The following is a 16130-nucleotide window of genomic DNA, read 5'->3' as shown; positions in this document are numbered from 1 at the left end:
ACGTGTGAAAAATATGAGGAGCTTCAAAAAGTGTCAAAATTATTAAGAGCATGAAATGGTCTGAAAAATAGGAGGAGCATGAAGTGGTGTTGAAAAATACGAGGAGCATGAAGAGGTGTTGAAAAAAATGAAGAGCCTGAAAAGGTGTGAAAAATATGAAGATCTTCTAAACGTGTCAAAAATATGAGGAGCATGAAAAGGTCTGAAAAATAGGAGGAGCATGAAGTGGTGTTGAAAAACATGAAGAGCCTGAAAAGTGTGAAAAATATGAAGAGCTTCATAAGGTGTCAAAAATATGAGGAGCATGAAACGGTCTGAAAAATAGGAGGAGCATGAAGCGGTGTTCAAAAACATGAGAGCCTGAAAAGGTGTGAAAAATATGAAGAGCTTCAAAAGGTGTCACAAATATGAGGAACATGAAACGGTCTGAAAAATAGGAGGAGCATAAAACGGTGTTCAAAAACATGAAGTGCCTGAAAAGGTGTGAAATATACAAAGAGCCTCAAAACGTGTCAAAAATAAGAGGAGCATGAAATGGTCTGAAAAATAGGAGGAGCATGAAGCGATGTTGAAAAACATGAAGAGACTTAAAACGTGTGAAATATATGAAGAGCTTCAAAAAGTGTGAAAAATATAAAGAGATTCAAAGGTGTCAAAATTATGAGAAGCAAGAAACGGTCTGAAAATGGGAGGAGCATGAAACGGTGTTCAAATACATGAAGAGCCTGAAAATGTGTGAAAAATATGAAGAGCTTCAAAAGGTGTCACAAATATGAGGAGCAAGAAACGGTCTGAAAAAAAGGAGGAGCATAAAGCAGTGTTGAAAAACATGAAGAGACTGAAAAGGTGTGAAATATATGAAGAGCCTCAAAAGGGGTCAAAAATATGAGAAACATGAAACGGTCTGAAAAATAGGAGGAGCATGAAGTGGTGCTGAAAATCATGAAGAGCCTGAAAATGTGTGTAAATTATGAAGAGCTTCAAAAGGTGTGAAATACATGAGGAGCATGAAACGTTCTGAAAAAAAGGAGGAACATGAAGCGGTGTTCAAAAACATGAAGAGCCTGAAAAGTTGTGAAAAATATGAAGAGCTTCAAAAGGTGTCAAAAATACGAGGAATGTGAAACGGTCTGAAATAGAGGAGGAGCATGAAGTGGTGTTGAAAATCATGAAGAGCCTGAAAAGGTGTGTAAAATATGAAGAGCTTCAAAAGGTGTGAAATACAAGAGGAGCATGAAACGGTCTGAAAAATAGAAGGAGCATGAAGTGGTGTTCAAAAACATGAAGAGCCTGAAAAGTTGTGAAATATATGAAGAGATTCATAAGGTGTGAAAAATATGGGGAGAATGAAACGGTCTGAAAAATAGGAGGAGCATGAAGTGGTGTTGAAAACATGAAGATACTGAAAAAGTGTGAAATATATGAAGAGCTTCAAAAAGTGTGAAAAATATGAGGAGCTTCAAAATGTGTCAAAAATATGAGGAGCATGAAACGGTTTGGAAAATAGGACGAGCATGAAGTGGGGTTGAAAAACATGAGGAGCCTGAAAAGATGTGAAAAATACGAAGAGCTTCAAAAGGTGTCCATAATATGAGGAGCATGAAACTGTCTGAGAAATAGGAGGAGCATGAAGTGGTGCTGAAAAACATGAAGAGCCTAAAAGGTGTGAAAAATATGAAAAGCTTCAAAAGATGTCATAAATATGAGGAGCATGAAACGGTCTGAAAAATTGGAGGATCATGAAGCGGTGTTGAGAAACATGAAGAGCCTGAAAAGGTGTGAAAAATGAAGAGCTTCAAAAGGTGTGAAATACATGAGAAGCATGAAACGGTCTGAAAAATAGGAGGAGCATGAAGCGGTGTTGAAAAACATGAAGAGCATGAAAAGCTGTGAAAAATATGAAGAGCTTCAAAAGGTGTCAAAATATGTGAGCATGAAACGGTCTGAAAAATAGGAGGACCATGAAGCAGTGTTGAAAAACATGAAGAGCCTGAAAAGGTGTGAAAAATATGAAGAGCTTCAAAAGCTGTCAAAAATATGAGGAGCATGAAACGGTCTGAAAAATCGGAGGATATGAAACGGTGTTCAAAAACATGAAAAGCCTGAAAACGTGTGAAACATATGAAGAGCTTCAAAAGGTGTGACACATATGAGGAGCATGAAACGGTCTGAAAAATAGGAGGAGCATGAAGCGGTGTTGAAAAACATGAAGAGCCTGAAAAGGTGTGAAAAATTGAAGAGCTTCAAAAGGTGTGAAAATATGAGGATCATGAAACGGTCTGAAGAATAGGAGGAGGATTGTAGCGATGTTCAAAAACATGAAGAGCATGAAAATGTTTGAAAAATATGAAGAGATTCAAAAGGTGTGAAATACAAGAGGAGCATGAAACGGTCTGAAAAATAGGAGGAGCATGAGGCGGTGTTGAAAAACATGACGAACCAAAAAAGGTGTGAAAAATATGAAAACCTTCAAAAAGTGTCAAAAATATGAGGAGCATGAAACTGTCTGAAAAATAGGAGGAGGATGAAATGGTGTTCAAAAACATGAAGAGCGTGAAAATGTGTGAAAAATATGAAGAGCATCAAAAGGTGTGAAAAATATGAAGAGCTTCAAAAGGTGTGAAATACATGAGGAGCATGAAACGGTCTGAAAAATAGGAGAAGCATGAAGTGGTGTTCAAAAAGAAGAAGAGCCTGAAAAGGTGTGAAAAATATGAAGAGCTACAAAAGGTGTGAAATACAAGAGGAGCAAGAAACGGTCTGAAAAATAGGTGGAGCATGAAGTAGTGTTGAAAAATATGAAGAGCCTGAAAAGGTGTGAAAAATATGAAGAGCGTCAAAAGTTGTGAAAAACATGAGGAGCATGAAACGGTCTGTAAAAGAGGAGGAGCATGAAGCGGTGTTCAACAATATGAAGAGCCTGAAAAGGTGTGAAAAATATGAAGAGCTTCAAAAGGTGTCAAAAATATGAGGAGCATTAAACGGTCTGAAAAACAGGAGGAGCATAAAACGGTGTTCAAAAACATGAAGAGCCTGAAAACGTGTGAAAAATATGAAGAGTTTCAAAAGGTGTGAAAAATATGACGAGATTCAAAGGTGTCAAAAATATGAGGAACATGAAACGGTCTGAAAATAGGAGGAGCATGAAACGGTGTTCAAAACATGAAGAGCCTGAAAAGGTGTGAAAAATATGAAGAGCTTCAAAAGCTGTCAATAATATGAGGAGCATGAAACGGTCTGAAAAACAGGAGGAGCATAAAACGGTGTTCAAAAACATGAAGTGCCTGAAAAGGTGTGAAATATACAAAGAGCCTCAAAACGTGTCAAAAATAAGAGGAGCATGAAACGGTCTGAAAAATAGGAGGAGCATGAAGCGATGTTGAAAAACATGAAGAGACTTAAAACGTGTGAAATATATGAAGAGCTTCAAAAGTTGTCAAAAATATGAGGAGCATGAAACGATCTGAAAAATAGGAGGAGCATCAAGCTGTGTTCACAAACATGAAGAGCCAGAAAATGTGTGAAAAATATGAAGAGCTTCAAAAGGTGTCAAAAATATGAGGAGCATGAAACGGTCTGAAAAATAGGAGGAGCATGAAGCCGTGTTCAAAAACATGAAGAGCCTGAAATGGTGTGAAAAACATGAAGAGCCTAAAAGGTGTGAAAAATATGAAAAGCTTCAAAAGATGTCACAAATATGAGGAGCATGAAACGGTCTGAAAAATTGGAGGATCATGAAGCGGTGTTCAAAAACATGAAGAGCCTGAAAATGTTTGAAAAATATGAAGAGCTTCAAAGGTGTGAAAAATATGAAGAGCTTCAAAAGCTGTCAAAAATGAGATGAGCATGAAACGGTCTGAGAAAGAGGAGGAGCATGAAGTGGTGTTGAAAAACATGATTAGCCTGAATAATTGTGAAATATATGAAGAGATTCAAAAGTTGTGAAAAATATGAAGAGTTTCAAAACGTGTCAAAAATATGAGGAGCATGAAACGGTCAGAAAAATAGGAGGAGCATGTAGTGGTGTTGAAAAACATGAAGTGCCTGAAATGGTGTGAAAAATATGAAGAGCTTCAAAAGGTGAGAAATATATGAGGAACATGAAACTGTCTTAAAATTAGGAAGAGCTTGAAGCTGTGTTCAAAAACATGAAGAGCCTGAAAAGGTGTGAAATATAAGAAGAGATTCAAAAGGTGTCAAAAAAATGAGGAGCATGAAACGGTCTGAAAAATACGAGGAGAATTAAACGGTGTTCAAAACCAAGAAGAGCCTGAAAAGGTGTGAAAAATATGAAGAGCTTCAAAAAGTGTCAACAATATGAGGAGCATGAAACGGTCTGAAAAACAGGACGATCATGAAGCGGTGTTGAAAAATATGAAGAGCCTGAAAAGTTGTGAAAAATATGAAGAGCTTCAAAAGGTGTGAAAAATATGAAGAGCTTCAAAACGTGTCAAAAATATGAGGAGCATGAAACGGTCTGAAAAATAGGAGGAGCATGAAGTGGTGTTGAAAAACATGAAGTGCCTGAAATGGTGTGAAATATATGAAGAGCTTCAAGAGGTGTGAAAAATATGAAGAGCTTCAAATGGTGAGAAATATATGAGGAGCATGAAACGGTCTGAAAAATAGGAGGATCAAGAAGCGGTGTTGAAAAACATGAAGAGCCTGAAAAGGTGTGAAAAATATGAAGAGCGTCAAAAGTTGTGAAAAACATGAGGAGCATGAAACGGTCTGTAAAAGAGGAGGAGCATGAAGCGGTGTTCAACAATATGAAGAGCCTGAAAAGGTGTGAAAAATATGAAGAGCTTCAAAAGGTGTCAAAAATATGAGGAGCATTAAACGGTCTGAAAAACAGGAGGAGCATAAAACGGTGTTCAAAAACATGAAGAGCCTGAAAACGTGTGAAAAATATGAAGAGTTTCAAAAGGTGTGAAAAATATGACGAGATTCAAAGGTGTCAAAAATATGAGGAACATGAAACGGTCTGAAAATAGGAGGAGCATGAAACGGTGTTCAAAACATGAAGAGCCTGAAAAGGTGTGAAAAATATGAAGAGCTTCAAAAGCTGTCAATAATATGAGGAGCATGAAACGGTCTGAAAAACAGGAGGAGCATAAAACGGTGTTCAAAAACATGAAGTGCCTGAAAAGGTGTGAAATATACAAAGAGCCTCAAAACGTGTCAAAAATAAGAGGAGCATGAAACGGTCTGAAAAATAGGAGGAGCATGAAGCGATGTTGAAAAACATGAAGAGACTTAAAACGTGTGAAATATATGAAGAGCTTCAAAAGTTGTCAAAAATATGAGGAGCATGAAACGATCTGAAAAATAGGAGGAGCATCAAGCTGTGTTCACAAACATGAAGAGCCAGAAAATGTGTGAAAAATATGAAGAGCTTCAAAAGGTGTCAAAAATATGAGGAGCATGAAACGGTCTGAAAAATAGGAGGAGCATGAAGCCGTGTTCAAAAACATGAAGAGCCTGAAATGGTGTGAAAAACATGAAGAGCCTAAAAGGTGTGAAAAATATGAAAAGCTTCAAAAGATGTCACAAATATGAGGAGCATGAAACAGTCTGAAAAATTGGAGGATCATGAAGCGGTGTTCAAAAACATGAAGAGCCTGAAAAGGTTTGAAAAATATGAAGAGCTTCAAAGGTGTGAAAAATATGAAGAGCTTCAAAAGCTGTCAAAAATGAGATGAGCATGAAACGGTCTGAGAAAGAGGAGGAGCATGAAGTGGTGTTGAAAAACATGATTAGCCTGAATAATTGTGAAATATATGAAGAGATTCAAAAGTTGTGAAAAATATGAAGAGTTTCAAAACGTGTCAAAAATATGAGGAGCATGAAACGGTCAGAAAAATAGGAGGAGCATGTAGTGGTGTTGAAAAACATGAAGTGCCTGAAATGGTGTGAAAAATATGAAGAGCTTCAAAAGGTGAGAAATATATGAGGAACATGAAACTGTCTTAAAATTAGGAAGAGCTTGAAGCTGTGTTCAAAAACATGAAGAGCCTGAAAAGGTGTGAAATATAAGAAGAGATTCAAAAGGTGTCAAAAAAATGAGGAGCATGAAACGGTCTGAAAAATACGAGGAGAATTAAACGGTGTTCAAAACCAAGAAGAGCCTGAAAAGGTGTGAAAAATATGAAGAGCTTCAAAAAGTGTCAACAATATGAGGAGCATGAAACGGTCTGAAAAACAGGACGATCATGAAGCGGTGTTGAAAAATATGAAGAGCCTGAAAAGTTGTGAAAAATATGAAGAGCTTCAAAAGGTGTGAAAAATATGAAGAGCTTCAAAACGTGTCAAAAATATGAGGAGCATGAAACGGTCTGAAAAATAGGAGGAGCATGAAGTGGTGTTGAAAAACATGAAGTGCCTGAAATGGTGTGAAATATATGAAGAGCTTCAAGAGGTGTGAAAAATATGAAGAGCTTCAAATGGTGAGAAATATATGAGGAGCATGAAACGGTCTGAAAAATAGGAGGATCAAGAAGCGGTGTTGAAAAACATGAAGAGCCTGAAAAGGTGTGAAAAATGTGAAGAGCTTCCAAAGGTGTAAAAATATGAGGAGCATTAAACGGTCTGAAAAACAGGAGGAGCATAAAACGGTGTTCAAAAACATGAAGAGCCTGAAAACCTGTGAAAAATATGAAGAGTTTCAAAAGGTGTGAAAAATATTACGAGATTCAAAGGTGTCAAAAATATGAGGAGCATGAAACGGTCTGAAAATAGGAGGAGCATGAAAAGGTGTTCAAAACATGAAGAGCCTGAAAAAGTCCGAAAAAGTGAAGAGCTTCAAAATTTGTCAAAAATATGAGGAGCATGAATCGGTCTGAAAAATACGAGGAACATGAAACGGTGTTCAAATACATGAAGAGCCCGGAAAGGTGTGAAAAATATGAAGAGCTTCAAAATGTGTCAAATATATGAGGAGCATGAAACGGTCTGAAAAATAGGAGGAGCATGAAGCGGTGTTGAAAAACATGAAGAACCTGAAAAATTGTGAAAAATATGAAGAGCTTCAAAAGCTGTCAAAAATATGAGGAGCATGAAACGTTCTGAAAAATAGGAGGAGCATGATGTGGTGTTGAAAAACATGAAGAGCCTGAAAAGGTGTGAAAATATCAAGAGCTACAAAAGGTGTCAAAAATATGAGGAGGATGAAACGGTCTGAAAAATGGGAGGAGCATGAAGCGGTGTTCAAAAACATGAAGACACTGAAAATGTGTGAAAAATATGAAGAGCTTCAAAAGTGTCAAAAATATGAGGAGCATGAAACGGTCTGAAAAATAGGAGGAGCATGAAGCCGTGTTCAAAAACATGAAGAGCCAGAAAAGATGTGAAAAATATGAAGAGCTTCAAAAGGTGTCAAAAATATGAGGAGCATGAAACGGTCTGAAAAATAGGAGGATCATGAAGTGGAGTTCAAAAACATGAAGAGCCTGAAATGGTGTGAAAAACATGAAGAGCCTAAAAGATGTGAAAAATATGAAGAGCTTCAAAAGTGTCAAAAATATGTGGAGCATGAAACGGTCTGAAATATAGGTGGAGCATGAAACGTTGTTCAAAAACATGAAGAGCCTGAAAAGGTGTGAAAAATGTGAAGAGCTTCCAAAGGTGTAAAAATATGAGGAGCATGAAAGGTTCTGAAAAATAGGAGCAGCATGAAACCGTGTTCAAAAATATGAAGAGTCTGAAAAGGTCTGAAAAATATGAAGAGCTTCAAAAGGTGTGAAATACATGAGGAGCATGAAACGGTCTGAAAAATAAGAGGATCATGAAGCCGTTTGGAAAAATATGACGAGCCTGAAAACGTGTGAAAAATATGAAGAGCTTCAAAAAGTGTCAAAAATATGAAGAGCTTCAAAAGATGTGAAATACATGAGGAGCATGAAACGCTCTAAAAAACAGGAGGAGCATGAAGCAGTGTTCAGAAACATGAAGAGCCTGAAAAGGTGTGAAAAATATGAAGAGCTTCAAAAGGTGTCAAATATATGAGGAGCATGAAACGGTCTGAAAAATAGGAGGAGCATGAAGCGGTGTTCAGCAACATGAAGAGACTGAAAAGCTGTGAAAAATATGAAGAGCCTCAAGGTGTGAAATACTTGAGAAGCATGAATCGGTCTGAAAAACAGGAGGAGCATGAAGCGGTGTAGAAAAACCTGAAGAGCCTGAAAAGAGGTGAAAAATATGAAGAGCTTCAAAAGGTGTCAAAAATATGAGGAGCATGAAACGGGCTGTAAAATAAGAGGAGCATGAAGCGGTGTAGAAAAACCTGAAGGGCCTGAAAAGGTGTGAAAAATATGAAGAGCTTCAAAAGGTGTCAAACGTATGAGGAGCATGAAACATTCTGAAAAATAGGAGGAGCATGAAGTGGTATTCAAAAACATATAGAGCCTGAAAAGGTGTGAAAAATATGAAGAGCTTCAAAACGTAACAAAAATATGAGAAGCAAGAAACGGTCTGAAGAATAGGAGGAGCATGAAGTTGTGTTGGAAAACATGTAAAACCTGAAAAGGTGTAAAAATATGAACAGCTTCAAAAGGTGTCAAAAATATGAGCAGCATGAAACGGTCTGAAAAATAGCAGGAGCACGAAACGGTGATCAAAAACATGTAGAGCCTGAAAAGGTGTGAAAAATATGAAGAGCTTCAAAAGGTGTGAAATACATGTGGAGCATGAAACTCTCTGAAAATTAGAAGGAGCATGAAGTGGTGTTCAAAAACATGAAGAGCCTGAAAAGGTGTGAAAAGTATGACGAGCTTCAAAAGGTGTGAAATACATGAGGAGCATGAAACTCTCTGAAAATTAGAAGGAGCATGAAGTGGTGTTCAAAAAATGAAGAGCCTGAAAAGGTGTGAAAAATATGAAGAGCTTCAAAAGGTTTCAAAAAGTAGATGAGCATGAAACGGTCTGAAAAATTGGAGGAGCAAGAAGTACTGTTGAAAAAAATGAAGAGCCTGAAAAGGTGTGAAAAATATGAAAAGCTTCAAAAGGTGTCAAAAATATGAGGACCATGAAATGGTCTGAAAAATAGGAGGAGCATGAAGCGGTGTTGAAAAATATGAAGAGCCTGAAAAGGTGTGAAAAATGAGATGAGCATGAAACGGTCTGAAAAATAGGAGGATCATGAAACGGTGTTGAAAAACATGAAGAGCCTGAAAAGTTGTGAAAAATATAAAGAGCTTCAAAAGGTGTCAAAAATATGAGGAGAATGAAACGGTGTGAAAAATAGGAGGAGTATGAAGATGTGTTCAAAAACATGAAGAGCCTGAAAAGGTGTGAAAAATATGAAGAGCTTCAAAAGGTGTGAAAAATATGAGGACAATGAAACGGTCTGGAAAATAGAAGCAGCATGAAACGGTGTTGAAAAACATGAAGAGCCTGAAAGGTGTGAAAAATATGAAGAGCTTCAAAAGGTGTGAAATACATGAGGAGCATGAAAGGGTCTGAAAATTAGGGGAAGCATGAAGTGGTGTGGAAAAACATGAAAAGCCTGAAAAAGGGCGAAAAATATGAAGAGCTTCAAAAGGTGTCAAAAATATGAAGAGCATTTAATGGTTTGAAAAATAGGAGGATCATGAAGCGGTGTTCAAAAACATGAAGATCCTGAAAAGGTGTGAAAAGTATGAAGAGCTTCAAAAGGTGTGAAATACATGAGGAGCATGAAACTCTCTGAAAATTAGAAGGAGCATGAAGTGGTGTTCAAAAACATGAAGAGCCTGAAAAGGTGTGAAAAATATGAAGAGCTTCAAAAGGTTTCAAAAAGTAGATGAGCATGAAACGGTCTGAAAAATTGGAGGAGCAAGAAGTACTGTTGAAAAAAATGAAGAGCCTGAAAAGGTGTGAAAAATATGAAAAGCTTCAAAAGGTGTCAAAAATATGAGGACCATGAAATGGTCTGAAAAATAGGAGGAGCATGAAGCGGTGTTGAAAAATATGAAGAGCCTGAAAAGGTGTGAAAAATGAGATGAGCATGAAACGGTCTGAAAAATAGGAGGATCATGAAACGGTGTTGAAAAACATGAAGAGCCTGAAAAGTTGTGAAAAATATAAAGAGCTTCAAAAGGTGTCAAAAATATGAGGAGAATGAAACGGTGTGAAAAATAGGAGGAGTATGAAGATGTGTTCAAAAACATGAAGAGCCTGAAAAGGTGTGAAAAATATGAAGAGCTTCAAAAGGTGTGAAAAATATGAGGACAATGAAACGGTCTGAAAAATAGAAGCAGCATGAAACGGTGTTGAAAAACATGAAGAGCCTGAAAGGTGTGAAAAATATGAAGAGCTTCAAAAGGTGTGAAATACATGAGGAGCATGAAAGGGTCTGAAAATTAGGGGAAGCATGAAGTGGTGTGGAAAAACATGAAAAGCCTGAAAAAGGGCGAAAAATATGAAGAGCTTCAAAAGGTGTCAAAAATATGAAGAGCATTTAATGGTTTGAAAAATAGGAGGATCATGAATCGGTGTTCAAAAACATGAAGATCCTGAAAAGGTGTGAAAAGTATGAAGAGCTTCAAAAGGTGTCAAAAAAGAGATGAGCATGAAACGGTCTGAAAAATAGGAGGAGCATGAATCGGTGTTGAAAAACATGAAGAGCCTGAAAAGGTGTGAGAAATATGAAGAGCTTCAAAAATGTGAAAAATATGAAGAGCTTCAAAAGTTGTCAAAAATTCGATGAGCATGAAACTGTCTGAAAAATAGGAGGAGCATGAAGTGGTGTTGACAAACATGAAGAGCCTGAAATGGTATGAAATATATGAAGACCTTCAAAACGTGTGAAAAATATGAGGAGCTTCAAAAAGTGTCAAAATTATGAGGAGCATGAAATGGTCTGAAAAATAGGAGGAGCATGAAGCGGTGTTGAAAAATACGAGGAGCATGAAGAGGTGTTGAAAAAAATGAAGAGCCTGAAAAGGTGTGAAAAATATGAAGTTCTTCTAAAGGTGTCAAAAATATGAGGAGCATGAAAAGGTCTGAAAAATAGGAGGAGCATGAAGTGGTGTTGAAAAACATGAAGAGCCTGAAAAGTGTGAAAAATATGAAGAGCTTCATAAGGTGTCAAAAATATGAGGAGCATGAAACGGTCTGAAAAATAGGAGGAGCATGAAGCGGTGTTCAAAACATGAAGAGCCTGAAAATGTGTGAAAAATATGAAGAGCTTCAAAAGTTGTCAAAAATATGAGGAGCATGAAACGGTCTGAAAAATAGAAGGAGCATGAAATGCTGATCAAAAATATGAAGAGCCTGAAAAGGTGTGAAAAATATGAAGAGCTTCAAAAGATGTGAAATACATGAGGAGCATGAAACGGTCTGAAAAATAGGAGGTGCATGAAGGGGTGTTCAAAAACATGAAGAGGCTGAAAATTGTGAAAAATATGAAGAGCTTCAAAAGGTGTGAAAAATATGAAGAGCTTCAAAATGTGTCAAAATCGATGAGCAGGAAATGGTCTGAAAAATAGGAGAGCATGAAGTGGTTTTAAAAACATGAAGAGACTGAAAAGGTGTTAAATATATGAAGAGCTTCATAAGGTATCAAAAATATGAGGAGAATGAAACGGTCTGAAAAATAGGAGGGGCATGAAGCGATGTTGAAAAACATGAAGAGCCTGAAAATGTGTGAAAAATATGAAGATATTCTAAACGTGTCAAATATATGAGGAAATGAAACGGCGTGAAAAATTGGAGGAGCATGAAGTGGTGTTGAAAAACATGAAAAGCCTGAAAAGGTGTGAAAAATATAAAGAGCTTCAAAAGGTGTCAAAATTATGAGGAGCATGAAACGGTCTGAAAAATAGGAGGAGCATGAAGTCGTGTTGAAAAACATGAAGGTCCTGAAATGGTGTGAAATATATGAAGAGATTCATAATGTGTGAAACATATGAGGAGCTTCAAAACGTGTCAAATATATGAGGAGCATGAAACGGTCTGAACAATAGGAGGAGAATGAAGCGGTGTTCAGAAACATGAAGAGCCTGAAAAGTTGTGAAAAATATGAAAAGCTTCAAAACGTGTCAAATATATGAGGAGCATGAAACGGTCTGAACAATAGGAGGAGAATGAAGCGGTGTTCAGAAACATGAAGAGCCTGAAAAGTTGTGAAAAATATGAAAAGCTTCAAAACGTGTCAAATATATGAGGAGCATGAAACGGTCTGAAAAATATGAGGAGCATGAAGTGGTGTTGAAAAACGTGAAGAGCCTGAAATGGTGTGAAATATATGAAGAGCTTCAAAACGTGTCAAAAATCGATGAGCAGGAAATGGTCTGAATAATAGGAGAGCATGAAGTGGTGTTAAAAACATGAAGAGCCTGAAAAGGTGTGAAATATATGAAGAGCTTCAAAAGGTATCAAAAATATGAGGAGAATGAAACGGTCTGAAAAATAGGAGGAGCATGAAGTGGTGTTGAAAAACATGAAGATCCTGAAATGGTGTGAAAAATATGAAGAGCTTCAAAAGGTGTGAAAAATATGAAGAGATTCAAAAGGTGTCAAGAATATGAGGAGCATGAAACGGTCTGACAAATAGGAGGAGCATGAAGCGGTGTTGAAAAACATGAGGAGCCTGAAAAGGTGTTTAAAATATGAAGAGCTTCAAAAGGTGTGAAAAATATGAGGTTCATGAAACGGTCTGAAAAATATGAGGGACATGAAGCGGTGTTGAAAAACATGAAGAGCCTGAAAAGGTGTGAAAAATTTGAAGAGCTTCAAAATGTGTGAAAAATATGAGGAGTATGAAACGGTCTGAAAAATAGGAGGAGCATGAAGCGGTGTTGAAAAATATGAAGAGCCTGAAAACGTGTGAAAAATATGAAGATCTTTAAAAGGTATGAAATATATGTAGAGCTTCAAAAGGTGTCAAAAAAGAGATGAGCATGAAACGGTCTGAAAAATAGGAGGAGCATGAAGTTGTGGTCAAGAAAATGAAGAGCCTGAAAAGGTGTGAAGTATATGAAGATTTCAAAAGGTGTCAAAAATCTGAGGAGCATGAAACGGTCTGAAAAATACGAGCAGCATGAAGTGATGTTGAAAAACATGAAGAGCCTGAAGAGGTGTGAAAAATATGAAGAGCTTCAAAAGGTGTCAAAAATAAGAGGAGCATGAAACGGTCTGAAATATATGAGGAGCATGAACCGGTGTTCAAAAACATGAAGGCCTGAAAATTTGTGAAAAATTTGAGGAGCTTCAAAAGGTGTGAAAAATATGAAGAGCTTCAAAAGGTGTCAAAAATGAGATGAGCAAGAAACGCTCTGAAAAATAGGAGGAGCATGAAGTGGTGTTGAAAAACATGAAGAGCCTGAAAATGTGAGAAATATATGAGGAGCTTGAAAAGGTGTCAAAAATATTAGGAGCATGAAACGATCTGAAAAATAGGAGGTGCATGAAGTGGTGGTGAAAAACATGAAGAGCCTGAAAATGTGAGAAATATATGAGGAGCTTGAAAAGGTGTCAAAAATATGAGGAGCATGAAACGATCTGAAAAATAGGAGGAGCATGAAGTGGTGTTGAAAAACATGAAGAGCCTGAAAATGTGAGAAATATATGAGGAGCTTGAAAAGGTGTCAAAAATATGAGGAGCATGAAACGATCTGAAAAATAGGAGGTGCATGAAGTGGTGGTGAAAAACATGAAGAGCCTGAAAATGTGAGAAATATATGAGGAGCTTGAAAAGGTGTCAAAAATATGAGGAGCATGAAATTGTTAGAAAAAGAGGAGGAGCATGAAGTGGTGTTCACAAACATGAAGAGCCTGAAAAGGTGTGAAAAATACGTAGAGCTTCAAAAGGTGTGAAAAATATGAGGAGCATGAGACGGTCTGAAAAATAGGAGGAGCATGAAGCGGTGTTGAAAAACATGAAGAACATAAAAATGTGTGAAATATATGAAGAGCTTCAAAAGGTTTCCGAAGTGAGAGGAGCATGAAACGGTCTGAAAAATAGGAGGATAATGAAGCAGTGGTGAAAAACATGAAGAGCCTGAAAAGGTGTGAAAAATATGAAGAGCTTCAAAAGGTGTCAAAAATATGAGGAGCATGAAACGGTCTGAAAAATAGGAGGAGCTAGAAATGGTGTTCAAAAACATGAAGAGCTTGAAAAGGTGTGAAAAATATGAAGAGCTTCAAAGGTGTGAAATACTTGAGGAGCATAAACGATCTGAAAAATAGGAGGAGCATGAAGCGGTGTTGAAAAACATGAAGAGCCTGAAAATTTGTGAAAAATATGAAGAGCTTCTAAAGGTGTCAAAAATATGAGGAGCTTCAAAGGTGTCAAAAATGAGATGAGCATGAAACGGTCTGAAAAATAGGAGGAGCATGAAACCGTGTCAAAAACATGAAGAGCCTGAAAAGGTGTGAAAAATGAAGAGTTTCAAAGGTGTCAAAAATATGAGGAGCATGAAACGGTCTGAAAAATAGCAGGAGCATGAAGCGGTGTTGAAAATCATGAAGTGCCTGAAAAGGTGTGAAAGATATGAAGAGCTTCAAAAGGTGTGAAATACATGAAGAGCATGAAACTCTCTGACAAATAGGAGGAGCATGTAGTGGTGTTCAAAAACATGAAGAGCCTGAAAAGGTGTGAAAAATATGAAGAGTTTCAAAAGGTGTCAAAACTATGAGGAGCATGCAACGGTCTGAAAAATAGGAGAAGCATGAAGCCGTGTTCAAAAACATGAAGAGCATGAAAAGGTGTGAAAAATATGAAGAGTTTCAAAAGGTGTCAAAACTATGAGGAGCATGAAACGACCTGAAAAATAGGAGGAGCATGAAACGGTCTGAAAAATAGGAGGAGCGTGAAGCGGTGTTGAAAAACCTGAAGAGCCTAAAAGGCGTGAAATATATGAAGAGCTTCAAAAGGTGTCAACAATAGGAAGAGCATGAAACGGTCTGAAAAATAGGAGGAATATGAAGCGGTGTTGAAAAACCTGAAGAGCATGAAAAGGTGTGAAAAATATGAAGAGTTTCAAAGGTGTCAAAACTATGAAGAGCATGAAACGGCCTGAAAAATAGGAGGAGCATGAAACGGCCTGAAAAATAGGAGGAGCATGAAACGGTCTCGAAAATACGAAGAGCATGAAGTGGTGTTGAAAAAGGTGAAGAGCCTGAAAAGGCGTGATATATATGAAGAGCTTCAAAAGGTGTCAAAAATAGGAGGAGCATGAAACGGTCTGAAAATAGGAGGAGCATGAATCGGTGTTGAAAAACATGAAGATGCTGAAAAGGTGTGAAAAATATGAAGAGCTTCAAAAGGTGTCAAATTTATGAGGAGCATGAAACGGTCTGAAAAATAGGAGGAGCATGAAGCCGTGTTCAAAAACATGAAGAGCATGAAAAGGTGTGAAAAATATGAAGAGTTTCAAAAGGTGTCAAAAATATGAAGAGCATGAAACGGTCTGAAAAATAGGAGGAGCATGAAGCGGCGTTGAAAAACATGAAAAGCCTGAAAAGCTGTGAAAAATATGAAGAGCCTCAAAAGGTGTCAAAAATATGAGGAGTATGAAACGGTATGATAAATAGCAGGAGCAGGAAGCGGAGTTGAAAAACATGAAGAGTCTGAAATAGTTTGAAAATTATGAAGAGCTTCAAAAATGTTAAAAATATGAAGAGCTTCAAAAGGTGTAAAAAATAGGAAGAGCTTCAAAAGGTGTCAAAAATGAGAGGAGCATGAAACTGTCTGAAAAATAGGAGGAGCGTGAAGTCGTTTTCAAAAATATGAAGAGCCTGAAAAGGTGTGAAAAATATGAAGAGCTTCAAAAGGTGTGAAAAATATGAGGAGGATGATACGGTCTGAAAATTAGGAGGAGCGTGAAGTGGTGTTCAAAAACATGAAGAGCCTGAAAAGGTGAGAAAAATATGAAGAGCTTCAAAAGGTGTGAAAAATATGAGGAGCATGATACGGTCGAAAAAAAGGAGGAGCATGAAGCGTAGTTCAAAAACATGAAGAGCCTGAAAAGGTGTGAAAAATATGAAGAGCCTCAAAACACGTCAAAAACATGAGGAGTATGAAACGGTATGATAAATAGCAGGAGCAGGAAGCGGAGTTGAAAAACATGAAGAGTCTGAAATCGTTTGAAAATTATGAAGAGCTTCAAAAATGTTAAAAATATGAAGAGCTTCAAAAGGTGTAAAAAATA

The sequence above is a fragment of the Dama dama genome, chromosome 8 (assembly GCF_033118175.1).
Source record: "Dama dama isolate Ldn47 chromosome 8, ASM3311817v1, whole genome shotgun sequence".
NCBI lineage: Eukaryota > Metazoa > Chordata > Mammalia > Artiodactyla > Cervidae > Dama > Dama dama.
The sequence above is the reverse complement of the archived record's forward strand: the minus strand, read 5'-3'. Positions refer to the sequence as shown.